A 13,611-nucleotide genomic window follows, 5' to 3' on the forward strand; every position below is an offset into this window, starting at 1 on the left:
AAGAACAAAGACCATAGACAGCAAATTATTGTCTACTCCGCTCCAACGCACAAGTCCAACTGAAGCATTGTCCATCTACTCATCAGACGCGCAAAGAGACAGATGCCACCTAGCATTTGATGGGCTGGAGTGCATCCCAATTATCTGCCCCTGACTCTAGCTCCATGCTGGGATTCTCCAGATACAGAAATATCAAAAGGTATCGTGATGTGCTACATGCAAAGAACATTCCACGTATCATGGTGCTAATTTTCCCATTATCTAGGTTGACTGTACTGGACAAGGCCCCCAGGTGTCTTGAAGTGCTTGTTCTCTATGGCCTCGTAAGTAATAGACTCTCTTTCAGTTCTGACTGATGCTACCATGAAAATCTGAACTTCATACACTGAAATCTTGATATAAAGCAGAACCAAACCTCAGAAAGCCAAACAATCTCTGGGACTAACATGTGATGTATGTTGGCTCCACTCTGTAGAGAGGAATGTTACCTATATTAATACAGTACAGATACGGACTTGAGATACAAGCACACATTAGATCATTCTTGGCGATGCTTTATCATCAGCTACAGTAAGGAAGAAGGTAGTAAAGATACAGTGACCATAATTCCTGGTGGTTTTTAAAGTACCTCTAACAATTCACTATAAAAAGGATAGTAGCAGCTTAAACTTTTGTCTGATAGTTGGAAGTAGATAGGAAAAGCGTTCTCCAGTGTTACGTACTAGTGGGTTCCGTAAATTTTTTTTTTTTTTAACGAGACCATATGACAACTAAAATCCTTCCCCAAAGAAAAATAAATGGAAAATACAGCAAAATATGACACCTGCTAAATCTCACTTCTCACCCCTTTGACTCTTTAGATCATGTTTGTTCTCCTCAAATAAGTTTAGTGATCTAGAAGGTGTCAGGCCTGTGTCCAGTAGTTATGAAGACAAAGAACAGTACCATACCCAGGCAATCTGTCTGTGGCTAAGAGACGAGCAATGGATGGATCTGGCCTTCCTGGGAGATGTATTTCCAGCCTGTTTTCTGGTATCTGGGATTGGGGTGAATAGTATATGGGACACTGACCTGAAGAAGTATGAACACAGATCCATTCCATGTGTACCGACTCCACCATATGTGACGAATCCTTTACATTAACAATGTGGAAAGCCTACAAACCCGGAGAGGACGCTTTGTGCTTTGTGTATCTTTCCTCCCTTCTAGGACTTCCCAGTCTGGATATCATTCCTAAGAACCTGAATAACCAAAGACAAGCCCTTTAGTCTGATCATAAACCAAGTTTATCTTGATGTAGGTTGAGCTTCTCTGACTCCCAGGGCCATCCCACATGTCAATTAAGGAAAGCTGCTTATTATGGGCTTTTTCTTCCTTATCTGTGTTGTGTGGAGGCCAATCTCTCCAGGTAACCAAAGTGGGTTCTGTAATTTCTGAAGAGCTGCTGAGCACTTCCCTCTCCCCATCTCCTGACTCTAATTCACTGGTGTCAATCATCAGCCTTTCTCCAGGATCCTGCTTCCAATTCAGTTCCTCCATGGTCATTCCATTCTAAATCCCATCTAGGATCAAGTTTATGTCTTTAAGGATGAGGGATATTTTCATCCCTTTGAAAAGATTTAGGTAGCAAAGGGATTTGATGGCAGAAGGGTCAATGTTTCTCATAGGATGACTTCCCTCTTCCATTTTCCATGACCCTCCCTGAAAGGTCAGGATCCATGAGCTCCAACAGACCTTGAATTCTTTGTGAAGAGCCAGACATACAACATTCTCTACATGATAAATTTCTTTGTGTCCTAAAAACCAATTGTTAAATCACCATTCAGGGGGTTTTCTTCGGGCTAAGTAGTCCACAAATACTTTGTATTCACCTTTCCCTGCCTATTCTTTTTCTTTTTTTTTTTTCCTCTGCTTTCCTTTAGGTTTTCTTATGTCATGTCATTTTACAATGTGAATTTTACAATCAGATACACTTGGGCATAAACTGAAAATGAGACTAATTTGTCACTTCCAAATATTTTGTTTCTGTATACCGTATCATATAAACAGTGTCATCCAGCCTTTGTGAGTCACAGCAGAGATTTGCCAACACCAGGAAAGCTTATAGTCCATTATGACTTTTTATTTATTTCTTAATATGCTTAGTCATTGTCCTTCATGTCATCGTATGTGGGCTTTTTGTCCCACTGCTTATTGGGAAATGCCAAACTCCTATTTCTGGTGTTCTTGTCAAGATGAACAGGAAGTAGGTGGCCACTGACCTGGGACCTGGAATATTATCAAGGACATAGAATAGCAGAGATAATGCAGATTTGATCATTCATGATTTTGTGATTTTAATAATCTAAATGATGGTTTTATTAGAAAGGTTAAGGGAATAACACTAGAATCAAGCCTAAGTGTAAAGCACTTTGAAGAGCTTTCACATATATGAACCACTTGGCTTTCGTTAGCCTCACTGTAATATAAGCTGAGCAAGGCCATATATTATTATCCACTTTTACAAATGCAAAAAAAAAAAAAAAAGAGGGGGGATTACAGCAATTAATGACTTGCCTATTATCACCGCACTAGCAGAAATGCAAATCACAATAAAAATCCCTATTTTTTTATTCTCTGTCTAGTAATCATTTCTCTATACCAGAGTATTAAAGTTTTGTTCAATGGGAGCTCTAAGGGCTTCTAGAATTTCACGTGGGGACCTGCCACAAGGGAAGGAGACCAGCTACCAGGCCTTTAACTCCCAGGCCCTGCTTTAATGAAGGCTGTACCTATTTTATCAATTAAGTTTATCTTCAGCTAAAAAGATTAAAATCTTCAGCTTAAAAGATTTCTGCTTAGAAATATATACACTGCTTTAAAAAGAACGAGAGGGTAACAGGACATGAAAGACAAACGGGTCCAGAGAACGAAAGCTAATACTTGAGTGAACTGAGAACGTCAAACGTGTAGCCAGCTCCCTGTGGCATTTCCTGTCCAGCAGCAGCCCTGCTCCTGAGTAGGTGATCCCTCCCCAGAAGATCATAAAGGTGCAGCTGACATTGTTCCTATTTTTTACAATGTAAAATACACTGAGAAAACGGCACAGCTACGTACAAAAAACACACAAAGGAAATAAATGCACAAAGACACATGCGACACGATGATGCTCATACACGCGCAACAACAAAGGCCCTGAAAGCTCTAGGGCTGGCATGACGCTGCTGCAGCGACTGTGGCGAAACCTCACCTGCCTTGCTCATGCACCTCTGTGCTCCCTTGCCGGGCCCAGCACCCTAACTTTCCATAGATCCCTAACTTTACTTAGGGGAAAAGAAAATGAGGAAAGGGACATTGACTGAGTTACTGTTTTGAGAATGTTATACAGGTTTTCAATAGGTCAACAACCATGTATAGATGGTTTTTATAAATTTCTGATGATTTTTTAAATCTTCTGATGAAGAAGGCCGCATGGGGTACGCGCCCCTCCTCCTAAGACAGGTAGCATTTTCAGAAGAGGATACTGCCAAGGGAAAGGCCAAGGAAGAAGAGAAAGACGTGAATCGCTAATGCGCCAGCGCAAGTCTTTGGGGAAGTCGACAGCTCAGAAGAAGAAATTTCCCCATGACGCTTCATGTCTGTCCATTAGGCCCACGTGCATCCCTTGACATGTGACCCCCACACCTGGGATCCCAGGCAGGCCTCTGGTAAAGTAAACACAGCTTAAGCCTTAGACCCATTTACCTGCCTGGGCCTCCTCCATGGCCCTGGGAGAGGTGCTAGCGAGTACGTTTTTGTGACATTTGCAAAAGTGAGATTTATTTTATAAACACGATTGTTTAGAGTCTTTCCATTCTGACTGCTCCATCGTATTTCCCTCACGTCAGGTGGCAAGGGAGTGGCTAACAGCATTTTGGGGATCCAGCCAAGAGGAAGTTGAGTTGAGATACACTTAGTTTGGGTTAGTGGAATATATTTATGTTGCTCACAGTGTTTTTTTATATAGGTAAATTATTCTGAGCTATCTCATTGTAGGAATGGCTTCCAGAAATACTTGTTTTGCCCACTGAGCCAGACCAGGAGGGACAACTATAAAAGTCATATTGAGGTAAACTTGTCTAATGCAGCATCCAGCACTAAGAGTATGCGGAAAATAGAAAACAAAACAAGTTTTGTATTGTATAGAACCAAAAGCTAGTCTATAGAAAATTCTTCCAATCATCAAATGAATAAAATTCTAAGTAGAGGATCTCTTTATTAACCTCATTAAAACACAAGTTCTCACATCTTGGGGAAGTCTCGATAATGCAGAGAACATAATTATAGATAAACCGTGGTTTTTTCTAGGACTTATGGGAAGTTGGACCTAGAAGAAGTCTTGTGTCTGAAGGGCACGTCTGCTAGCAGTCCCTCCCAGCAGCGGATTTGTGTGTGGTCATACTTAAAGCGTCCTAACTATCAAACCATCAAACAAATCTCAGTAACCCATGTTTAATGAAACACTGGATTATGTTCGTTCATACTCTCCTCATAGAAAACAATACAAAAATCCTTCCACGTTTTTGAAAAAGCAATCAAAACAATCTGCTAAAAGGATAAAGAAAAAGGGTGTTGTGAAGTTGTGTCAGACAGTTATTTAAACTGTGATGTTTCGGGATCCCTGGGTGGTGCAGCGGTTTGGCGCCTGCCTTTGGCCCAGGGCGCGATCCTGGAGACCCGGGATCGAATCCCACGTCGGGCTCCCGGTGCATGGAGCCTGCTTCTCCCTCTGCCTGTGTCTCTGCCTCTCTTTCTCTCTCTCTGTGTGTGGCTATCATAAAAAATAAAAAATAAATAAAAATAAATAAATAAACTGTGATGTTTCTCTGGATATATTTGTAGTATTTCTCATTTGTTAAATGTATAATGCTTTGTTTTCTCATTCCAAATAAATATCATCTTCGGTTCTCATTCTGTATGCTTTAATCCTCTGTTATTTTTCTTAAAAAGAGGTTCCAAAACTATAACTTCCTGGCCTATAAGTTCTGGATATTCTCATGCTAGAAGTAACACTTGAGGTGAATTATGCTGGGAAGATCCTGTACCTGCCTATTCAACGTGAACTTCCTAAACTCAGAAAGATTAACAATTATTTCCTCCCATGTCCAAACTTTCTACCCACCTGTGAACTCTCCTTGTACTTATCACTTGAAGCAAAATTGATACCATCTTCATAATTTATACTATTGTCTTTTTATTCTAGAAAAAGATGAATCATGGTAATAATTTTTATTTTTACCACACTGCCCTTTGTTCAGTCCCACACACAATTTAAAAGAGCATAATCATTCTTGCAGAAAAAAAATATTCAGAATCATCGCCAAGTGAAAATGATTCATTCTTCACCAGAAAAGAAAAACACAATGTATTATTAACAATAAAATCTCTGTAAGCATAAAAGTCATGAATCTATTCTCAAAAATCTATTTTGCCAGACTATTCATGCTTTCCATTTAAGGGAGTAGTACTCCTATATTTCAGATTTTCACATGCATATCATTTACTAATTTACATCAAATATAATATAATGTATCTACAACATAATGTCTAAGTATGAAAGTCAGTATTTTAATATAATTGCCCATTTATATTAAAAGCCTCTTATAAAAATCTTTTCCCCTCCTGAAATATCTTTTTTCCCAATGAGAATAATAGTCATAATTACAGAGTAGTAACACATGACAGATAATGTTCCAATTTTAGAAAATTAGCTCTTTCTTAGCCTTGCAATGAAACCTTTTTTATCTGACTTTGCTATCGGTGTCATGTAGAATGAAGTTATTATTTGGCTTTTCAGGGTAAAGAGACACCTGGTAAAGAATCTACTGAGACAAAATTATTAGCCAACACCGATGGTACTTAAAAGAAGAAAAAAATAGAGGGGGGAAAAAAAAGATGGCCAAAGAAAATAGTCTGAGGTAGTTTTTAAAATTACATTTAAACCACTCTTTTAAATTAAAATTGAGTTTTATGTTCACAGCACATTGATTTCTCTTCTGGTAAATCTGGATGTCCAGTGAGCCGTTTCCAAATATTTCCTGATATCATAAAGTGTAGTACTACATCCAGTCTGTTCATCACATGGCTTAAAACTCAGTCCAAATCCCCAAGCCGGGTTACCTAGAATGCTTCAGTGCTCTACGGCAACAGAGCGAAGTGAGCACTAGCCAGTGTCTGCGTCCGGGCCTCCCCCGACCCCACCTCTCACGTGGCCTCATTTTTTCCCCGTAGAGGGGATGTGGGGACCGTGGGTCGGACACGTTCTTGTGCGGAACACGGATTTCTCCAGTAATCACCCATCACCATGGAGAAGCCCAAATTCTCTACTTCTCACAACAATCTTGGGACGTAGTTGTAGTTTTCTCCATTTGACAAATGAGGAAACTGAATCTCAGAGAAGGGGAAGATAAGAGGTAGAAACTTCCAGTGAGACTGCGAGAGGTACGCTGGTCGTCGTGCCTGTCCCCCGACTCGAACCCTGCCAGATCTTTATCCCGTTGGTCTCGGAGAGACAAACTCACACTGCTAGTAAGTGGTAAACCGGGCTTTGAGGCCAGGTTGCCAGGCTTCTTGCCAGGTTGCCTTGACAACAAGCCCGTGCTCCTCTTCACTACATTACTTCTTCTTTTTTCTCTTGTTTTGTCGTAAGAACATTTGACATGAGCTATGCCTGAACAAATTCCTCAGTGTGCACTACAATATTGTTAACTATAGGCGTACTGCGCACACAGACCTCTAAAACTTACTCATCTTGCATGAATGAAACTTCCACCCATTGAACGCCAACTCCCCATTTCCCCTGGCCCCTAGGTCCTGGCAACCGACCATTCTACTACTCTCTGTTTCTATGAATTTGGCTATTTTAGATATTTCACGTAACCGGAATCATGCACTAGTTGTCCTTCTGTGACTGGCTTCTTTCACTTAACATAATATCCATAATGTCCATCCGTGTTATCACAAATGGCAGGATTTCATTCTTTTTTTAGTGCTGAATAATATTCCGTCATATGGATATACCACAGTTTGTTCATCCCTTCATCTGTCAAGAGACATTTAGGTTCCCATATCTTGAGTACTGTGAATAACACTGCAGTGAATATGGGGGTGCAGATATCTCTTGAAGATTCTTAATTCAATTATTTTGGGTATCTACCCAGTAGGATTGACGGATTATATGGTAGTCATGTTTTTATTTTTTTGAGAAACCTCCATACTATTTTCTACAGTGGCTATACCATTTTCTATTCCCATCGACAATACATAAGGGTTCCAATTTCTTCATACGCTCCTCCATACTTGTTATCTTTTGTTTTTCTTTGATAGTAGCCATCCTGACAAATGTGATGCCGTATTTCATGGTGGTTTTGATTTGCATTCTCCCCAAATGATGAGTGATGTTGAACATCTTTCATATATATCTGTTGGCCATTTATAAGTTTTCTTTAGAAAAAATATCTATTCTGGTCTTTTGCTTATTTTTTAATTGGGTTATTTGCAGTTTCGCTATGAAGTTATAGGAATTTCTTATATATGTTGGTTATTAACCCCTTATCAGATTTATGGTTTGCAAATGTTTTCCCCCATTCTGTGGGTTGCCTTTTTCATTCTGTCAATGGTTTTTAGTTGATCTCATCCTGCTTGTCTATTTTTGTTTTAGTTGCTGTGCTTTTGGTGTCATATCCAAGAAATCATTGTCAACGCCAATGTCAAGAAGCTTTTCCCTTAGTTTTTCTTCTAGGGGTTTTATAGTTTCAGGTCTTATGCTTAAATCTTTACTCCGTTTTGAGTTGGTTTTTGTGTATGGTGGAAGGAAAGGGCCTAATTTCATTTTTTGCATGTGGATATCCAGTTTTCCCAGGACCATTTGTTGAAGAGACTTTCTTTTCTCTGCTGTATATTCTTAATGTCCTTGTCAAAAACACATGGGTTTATTTCTAGGCTCTCTATTGAACATTTTTTCATGATAAAAACTCTCAAAAAGCTAGGTAGAGAAGGAATTTTTATAGGTATAAATGCCAAATAGAAAATGTCTACAGCTAACATCATACTCAATGGTAAAAACTAAAAACTTTTCTCTAAGATCAAAGACAAGGCAAGATGCTCATTTTTGCCACTTTTGTTGAATACAGTAATAAAGTCCTAGCCAGAACAATTAGGGGGAGAAAAGAAACAAAGGATATCCAAATAGGAAAAAGAGAAGTAAAATTATCTCTGTCTGTACATGATATGATCTTGTATATAGAAGACTCTATAAAGATGCCACAGGGGAAACCCGGGTGGTTCAGCGGTTTAGCGCCGCCTTCAGCCCAGGGCCTGATCCTGGAGTCCCGGGATCGAGTCCCACGTCGGGCTCCCTGCATGGAGCCTGCTTCTCCCTCTGCCTGTGTCACTGCCTCTCTCTCCCTCTCTCTTCTCATGATTAAATAAATAAATCTTAAAAAAGAAAAAAGATGCCACAGCAAAACTGTTAGAACTAACAAACAAACGCAGTTCTACAACAGTAAGTTGTAGATCAAAATCAACATTTAAAAACTAGTTGCATTTTTATACACTAACAATGAACTATTTAAAAAGGAAATTAAAGAAACAGTACAATAGCACCGAAAAGAATAAAATACCTACAAATAAACAACTAAGGAAGTGAAAGACGTACACTGAAAATGAGAACACTGGAGAACACACAAAAAACTGGAAAAACATCCTGTGTTTGTGTATTAAAAGACTTAACAATGTAAAAAAAAATGGCCACACTGCTCAAAGTGACCTACAGACTCAGTACAACCCCTATCAAAATCCCAATGGCATTTTTCATAGAAATAGAGGAAACTCTTTGTTTTTTTTTTTTAAGATTCTATTCATTTATTTGAGCGAGAGAGAAAGAGAGGGAGAGAGAGCGTAAGTGGGGAGGAGAGTAAAGGGACAAGCAACCTCCTTGCTGAGCAGGGAACCCAATGCAGGTCTCAATCCCAGGACCCTTAAGATCTTGACCTGAGCCAAAGGCAGACACTTACTGGCTGAGCCATCCAGGTGCCCCAAAACAGAGAAGATTCATATGGAACCATAAAAGATCCCAAGCAGCCGAAGCAATCTTAAAAAAGAACAAAGCTAAAAAAAAAAAAAAAAAAAAAAAAAGAACAAAGCTAGAGTCATCACACTTCCTGATTTCAAAACAGATCACAAAGATAGAGAAATTAAAACAATATGGCACTGACACAATAGTTGCTTCTTGAATCGATTTTTCTCTCCGCTCTCTTCCAATCAGATAAATGGACCAATTGCCTAAGCTCTAAAGATATCTCAATGTTCCCCAAGAAAAGCTCCAGTTCCACTTGGAAGGACACATTTCCCAGAGCATTTCTATCATCCTAAAGACAGATGGGAAGAAAGAACACTACTAACAGGGCCCAACTTCATTTGAATTCTGACCCAGAGAAATCATGGACATCATTTGGGACTGCTCACAAGAATAACTGATCTTTAAAGAAATCGCTACTGCCAAGTCTTCAAGTATTTAAAACACATAAATCTGGGTAAGATGGAAGGTGAGTACATATTAACCACAAAATGATCTTTAGCAGTCTTGCTGAATACACTGATGCAGCCATACCAGAAATTTTATCAGTTGCCAAATCAAGAAACTTTTTTAAAGAAAGAGAGAGGAGAGAGAGGAGAAAGAGAGAGAGAGAGAGGAAAAGGAAAGAAGGAGGGAAGGAAGGAAGGAAGGAAGGAAGGAAGGAAGGAAGGAAGGAAGGAAGGAAGGAAGGAAGGAGAAAGAGGAAAGAAAGAAAGAAAGAAAGAAAGAAAGAAAGAAAGAAAGAAAGAAAGAAAGAAAGACAAGATAGACTTTTCTGGAAATAGTCTTGCTCAAAAAACCAAGATGCCCAATGTCTTTTTTTCTAAAATCAAGAAGATTCAGTGGCAGCGCCAAATCGTGGACCAGCACCTGCCCCGCCCACGCTGTGGGACCAGGTATCCAAACAGCCTGAACAACTGTGGCCCGGGACACAGCAACTTCTCTGGGCAAAAGACGTGGTTTAAATCCCATTATCAACAGTTTACTAAAAAATGGATAACCGAGTATCTGAAGACTAGCCAAAAGAGCCATTAAAGGGAGCTGACAGGTATCTTTTTGGCTCCAAGAATAAAAACATAAAGTAAGCCAAAAAGAATATTTGAGACCCGAGCAACTTACAGAGAGAAATGTTGCACCAGACCTAAGACAAATGTAAAAGCAAAAAACCTGAATATTCTGCTTATAATCAACACACGGAGATTTATCAGAACCAGACACTCTTTTGGCTGCTGAGATTAGTTTGAACGAGTACATATCCTCTCCTCTTTGGGAGCAGAGAGCAACTCCCGTTTCACTATGGCATGAAATGTAACATAAGAAGGACTTAATTAAGAGGCGAACATCATTCCTTCCAGAGGAATCTGCATTATGGGAGCACACAAAGGTTTTGCCACCTTATAGACTGTGGGCAAATTTCTGAAATATTAATTTGCCCTCAATCGCATGAATGAATCAGCAAGATGCAGAAATTAAATTCTACATTTCCGTGCCTGTTTGATTATAATATCTTACCAGCAGCACCTGCCGCAGCATCTGTTCTTTGACAATAAGAAAATACCCAGGTTTGTCCTTTATATCTTTCCTGTTAGTTTCAGCTGCTCCCTAAGCCATAAAACCCAAAATAAATCAGTTTAAAAGATAAGCTTAAGGTTCTGAAAAGGAAGAGAAAGAACCAAGGAGATAGTGAAGAAAAGAGATACAAAGGACAAAGCAAGCCATCAAAAGCTGAATGCGAGAGGAAACGACGGTCTGGGGAGCCTTTCATCTCTAGATAACCGACTCAATCTGTCACTGATACATCCCTGTTATGTTGTCGCTGGAAATTGCCTCCATCTGACAGATACCTGGTGGATGCTAAAATTCTGTTGTGTTGTCTACCTCTTGGGAAAATGTGAGCCATCTCACATTCCCTTCTTGCCTCTACCCCACAGTGGTCTTTTCCCAGCACCCCCTTACCAGATCTGAAATCTGGATTCAAGGAAAAACTTCTGCAGATATAATACATCACCACACTCCTCGTATAGGAAATGTGTTCTTCTCTCCAGAGAGCTATTATATTCTATTAAAATCTTCTTACTCCCCTAAGAACTATGTCAAAAATGTCTGTGTCCTTGACAAAGGCAGATCATGTGGGTTGCTTTTTTACCTCTTTTCTGACTCAAATCAATTTCTACTCCCTAAAATGAGGTACAGGTTATATGTTTCTATATTGCAGAAAATAAGACCACAGCTCAGCATCAAAACCATGACCTGGTGGATGTGCTAAAGCTACCATGCTAGATCCGGTAACACAGCGGAACTACAGGTCTTCTCCTATTACATAGTTGTGACCTATGACCCTCTTAGATAAAAAACTATGACACTCAAGCAAAGTGGCGGGGATGATTTCGTGATAATTGAGGGAAGAGAAAGTGTGTAACATTTAAGGAGAGTGTTATGGTCGACGTCAGCTCTCCTTGAAAGCATCGATACTTCTCCAATAAAAAACATCCCGGCTCTATCAGTTGTCTTCCTCTTCCTCTAATAGGTTCTATCACATGATGGCCTGGCTATTACGGAGCCATATTTCTTCATCAGCCCTCATCAGCAGACGCCAAATGCCATAAGAAATAACCACAATCGGGGATCCCTGGGGGGCTCAGCGGTTTGGTGCCTGCCTTTGGCCCAGGGCGCGATCTAGGAGTCCTGGGATGGAGTCCCGCGTCGGGCTCCTGGCATGGAGCCTGCTTCTCCCTCCTCCTGTGTCTCTGCCTCTCTCTCTATGTCTAAAATAAATAAATAAATAAATAAATAAATAAATAAATAAATCTTAAAAAAAAGAAAAAAAGAGAAAAAGAAATAACCACAATCAGTGAAATACTCCAGAACCCACAGAACTGCCAGGAACTAGATTGTAACTTAAAGGATCTCCTTAGCATCCTGTTGCACCTGCTACATTTCCAGCCCTGGAAAGTCGTCTATAGAATAAGGGACGCTTCACGACGACTCAAGACTCCCCGTCCCCCGCACCCGATGCCAGCCCACAGCCAGAAGCCAGCACTGCATCTAACAGAGAGCGTCTAGGGATGCTTCGTCTGCCCGGTGGCAGGAGCTAGGGCTCGTAGGGAGGCTCTGGTTCCAGATCTGCCTTGGCGACCTCCAGAGATACAGACCTCGCGTGTTAGGGACACGCTGACATCACAGTTTGCTCCTTGACGGAGAAGCAAGAGGCGCAGGGCTCCCTGGTTACCAGTGTGAGGTTGCAGCGGTGGAGGGCCTGGGGGCACACGGAGAGGGAGGGACGGTTGCTTTTACACGACTTAAATCACTGTCCGGGAGAAGAGCCGGGAATATGCTGCTGTTTTGCATTTTCTTTTTCAGAAGAAATGTGATTTGCTTTAGCAGTTAGAAGTCTATTGACGTCTTTTTTAAAAGTCTAGTATATAATTTAGCTCCCAACCAACACTTTCCTGACATTGTTTGTTTGTAATTATGCCACAAAGTTGAGGTGTTTTTTTTTTTTTTAATCTTAATTCTTTCTTTCCAGAGCACTGGAATAACAATAGGTTATGACTTTAGTGGGACAGTACAATGATGGATGATTACTTTAGTGGGACACTGGACTGATGACAGAATGAGGCAATCAGCTTCCAAACTGTTAGAGTCTAGCTTCAATACCCCGGAGGACAGACGGGCACTTAGGGGACGGAGCGTAATGGGGATCAGTGATGCTGCAGAGAGTCACCCTATCTGTCCTCCTCCTTGAATTAAAAGGAAGGATATGGATAATAGCCAGGATGTCAGAGAAGCAGCAGAGTTGGCGTGGAAAGATGGGATTATCATCATTGGGGTCTTAAGTGAAGAATTGCCTATTAAACTTGCTGACCTCCGAATCATCCAGGTGCGCTTCCAGATCTCGGGAAAAGAACGAGGAACCGCAGGCTGAATTGAGAAGGTCCCTGTGAAGGCTGTGGTGCTGTCTTCACGCCTACCAACACCTAAACCAGGTCTCTTTCTTTTTTTCTTTTTTTCTTTTTTTAATTTATTTATTCATGAGAAACACCGAGAGAGAGAGGCAGAGACACAGGCAGGGGGAGAAGCAGGCTCCATGCAGGGAGCCCGATGTGGGACTTGATCCCGGGTCTCCAGCATCACGCCCTGGGCCAAAGGCAGACGCTCAACCGCTGAGCCACCCCGGCATCCCCAGATCTCTTTCTCTTTCATCATGATTAGAAAAAAAAATGCAGGACACTAGGAGACACGAACTGGCTAAAAACGTTTTCTTCCCTCTTCGCTGCAGTGCCAAGACACCTCTGGACATTATCTTCTCTTGACTCTACTTCTCCCACCAGCTTCTTCCCTGCTTCGTTGCTCTCCTCATTTGTTCCCACAGTTTTCGACTCTTTTGTCCTCATTCTCTACTAAATCCAATCCAAACAGAATTTTGTCCACCTCCTTTGACCAAATCTGCTCTTATCACAGTCAAAAATGACCTCCAATGGCCCATGTGCAGGCACCGCTAATATTTTATAGCCCTG

At 40.8% G+C, this 13,611-nt stretch overlaps 1 long non-coding RNA gene across 1 annotated transcript; it reads left to right on the forward strand.

Moving 5' to 3' along the window:
- The first annotated feature begins 6,017 nt into the window (after nucleotides 1-6,017).
- On the forward strand, nucleotides 6,018-11,182 carry LOC144291852 (uncharacterized). The gene is made up of 2 exons (XR_013359424.1): nucleotides 6,018-6,459; nucleotides 9,284-11,182. It is a non-coding gene; the product is annotated as an uncharacterized LOC144291852 (long non-coding RNA).
- The last annotated feature ends 2,429 nt before the right edge of the window (nucleotides 11,183-13,611 follow it).

This window comes from Canis aureus, chromosome 20 (genome assembly GCF_053574225.1).
Source record: "Canis aureus isolate CA01 chromosome 20, VMU_Caureus_v.1.0, whole genome shotgun sequence".
In the NCBI taxonomy this organism is placed as follows: domain Eukaryota; kingdom Metazoa; phylum Chordata; class Mammalia; order Carnivora; family Canidae; genus Canis; species Canis aureus.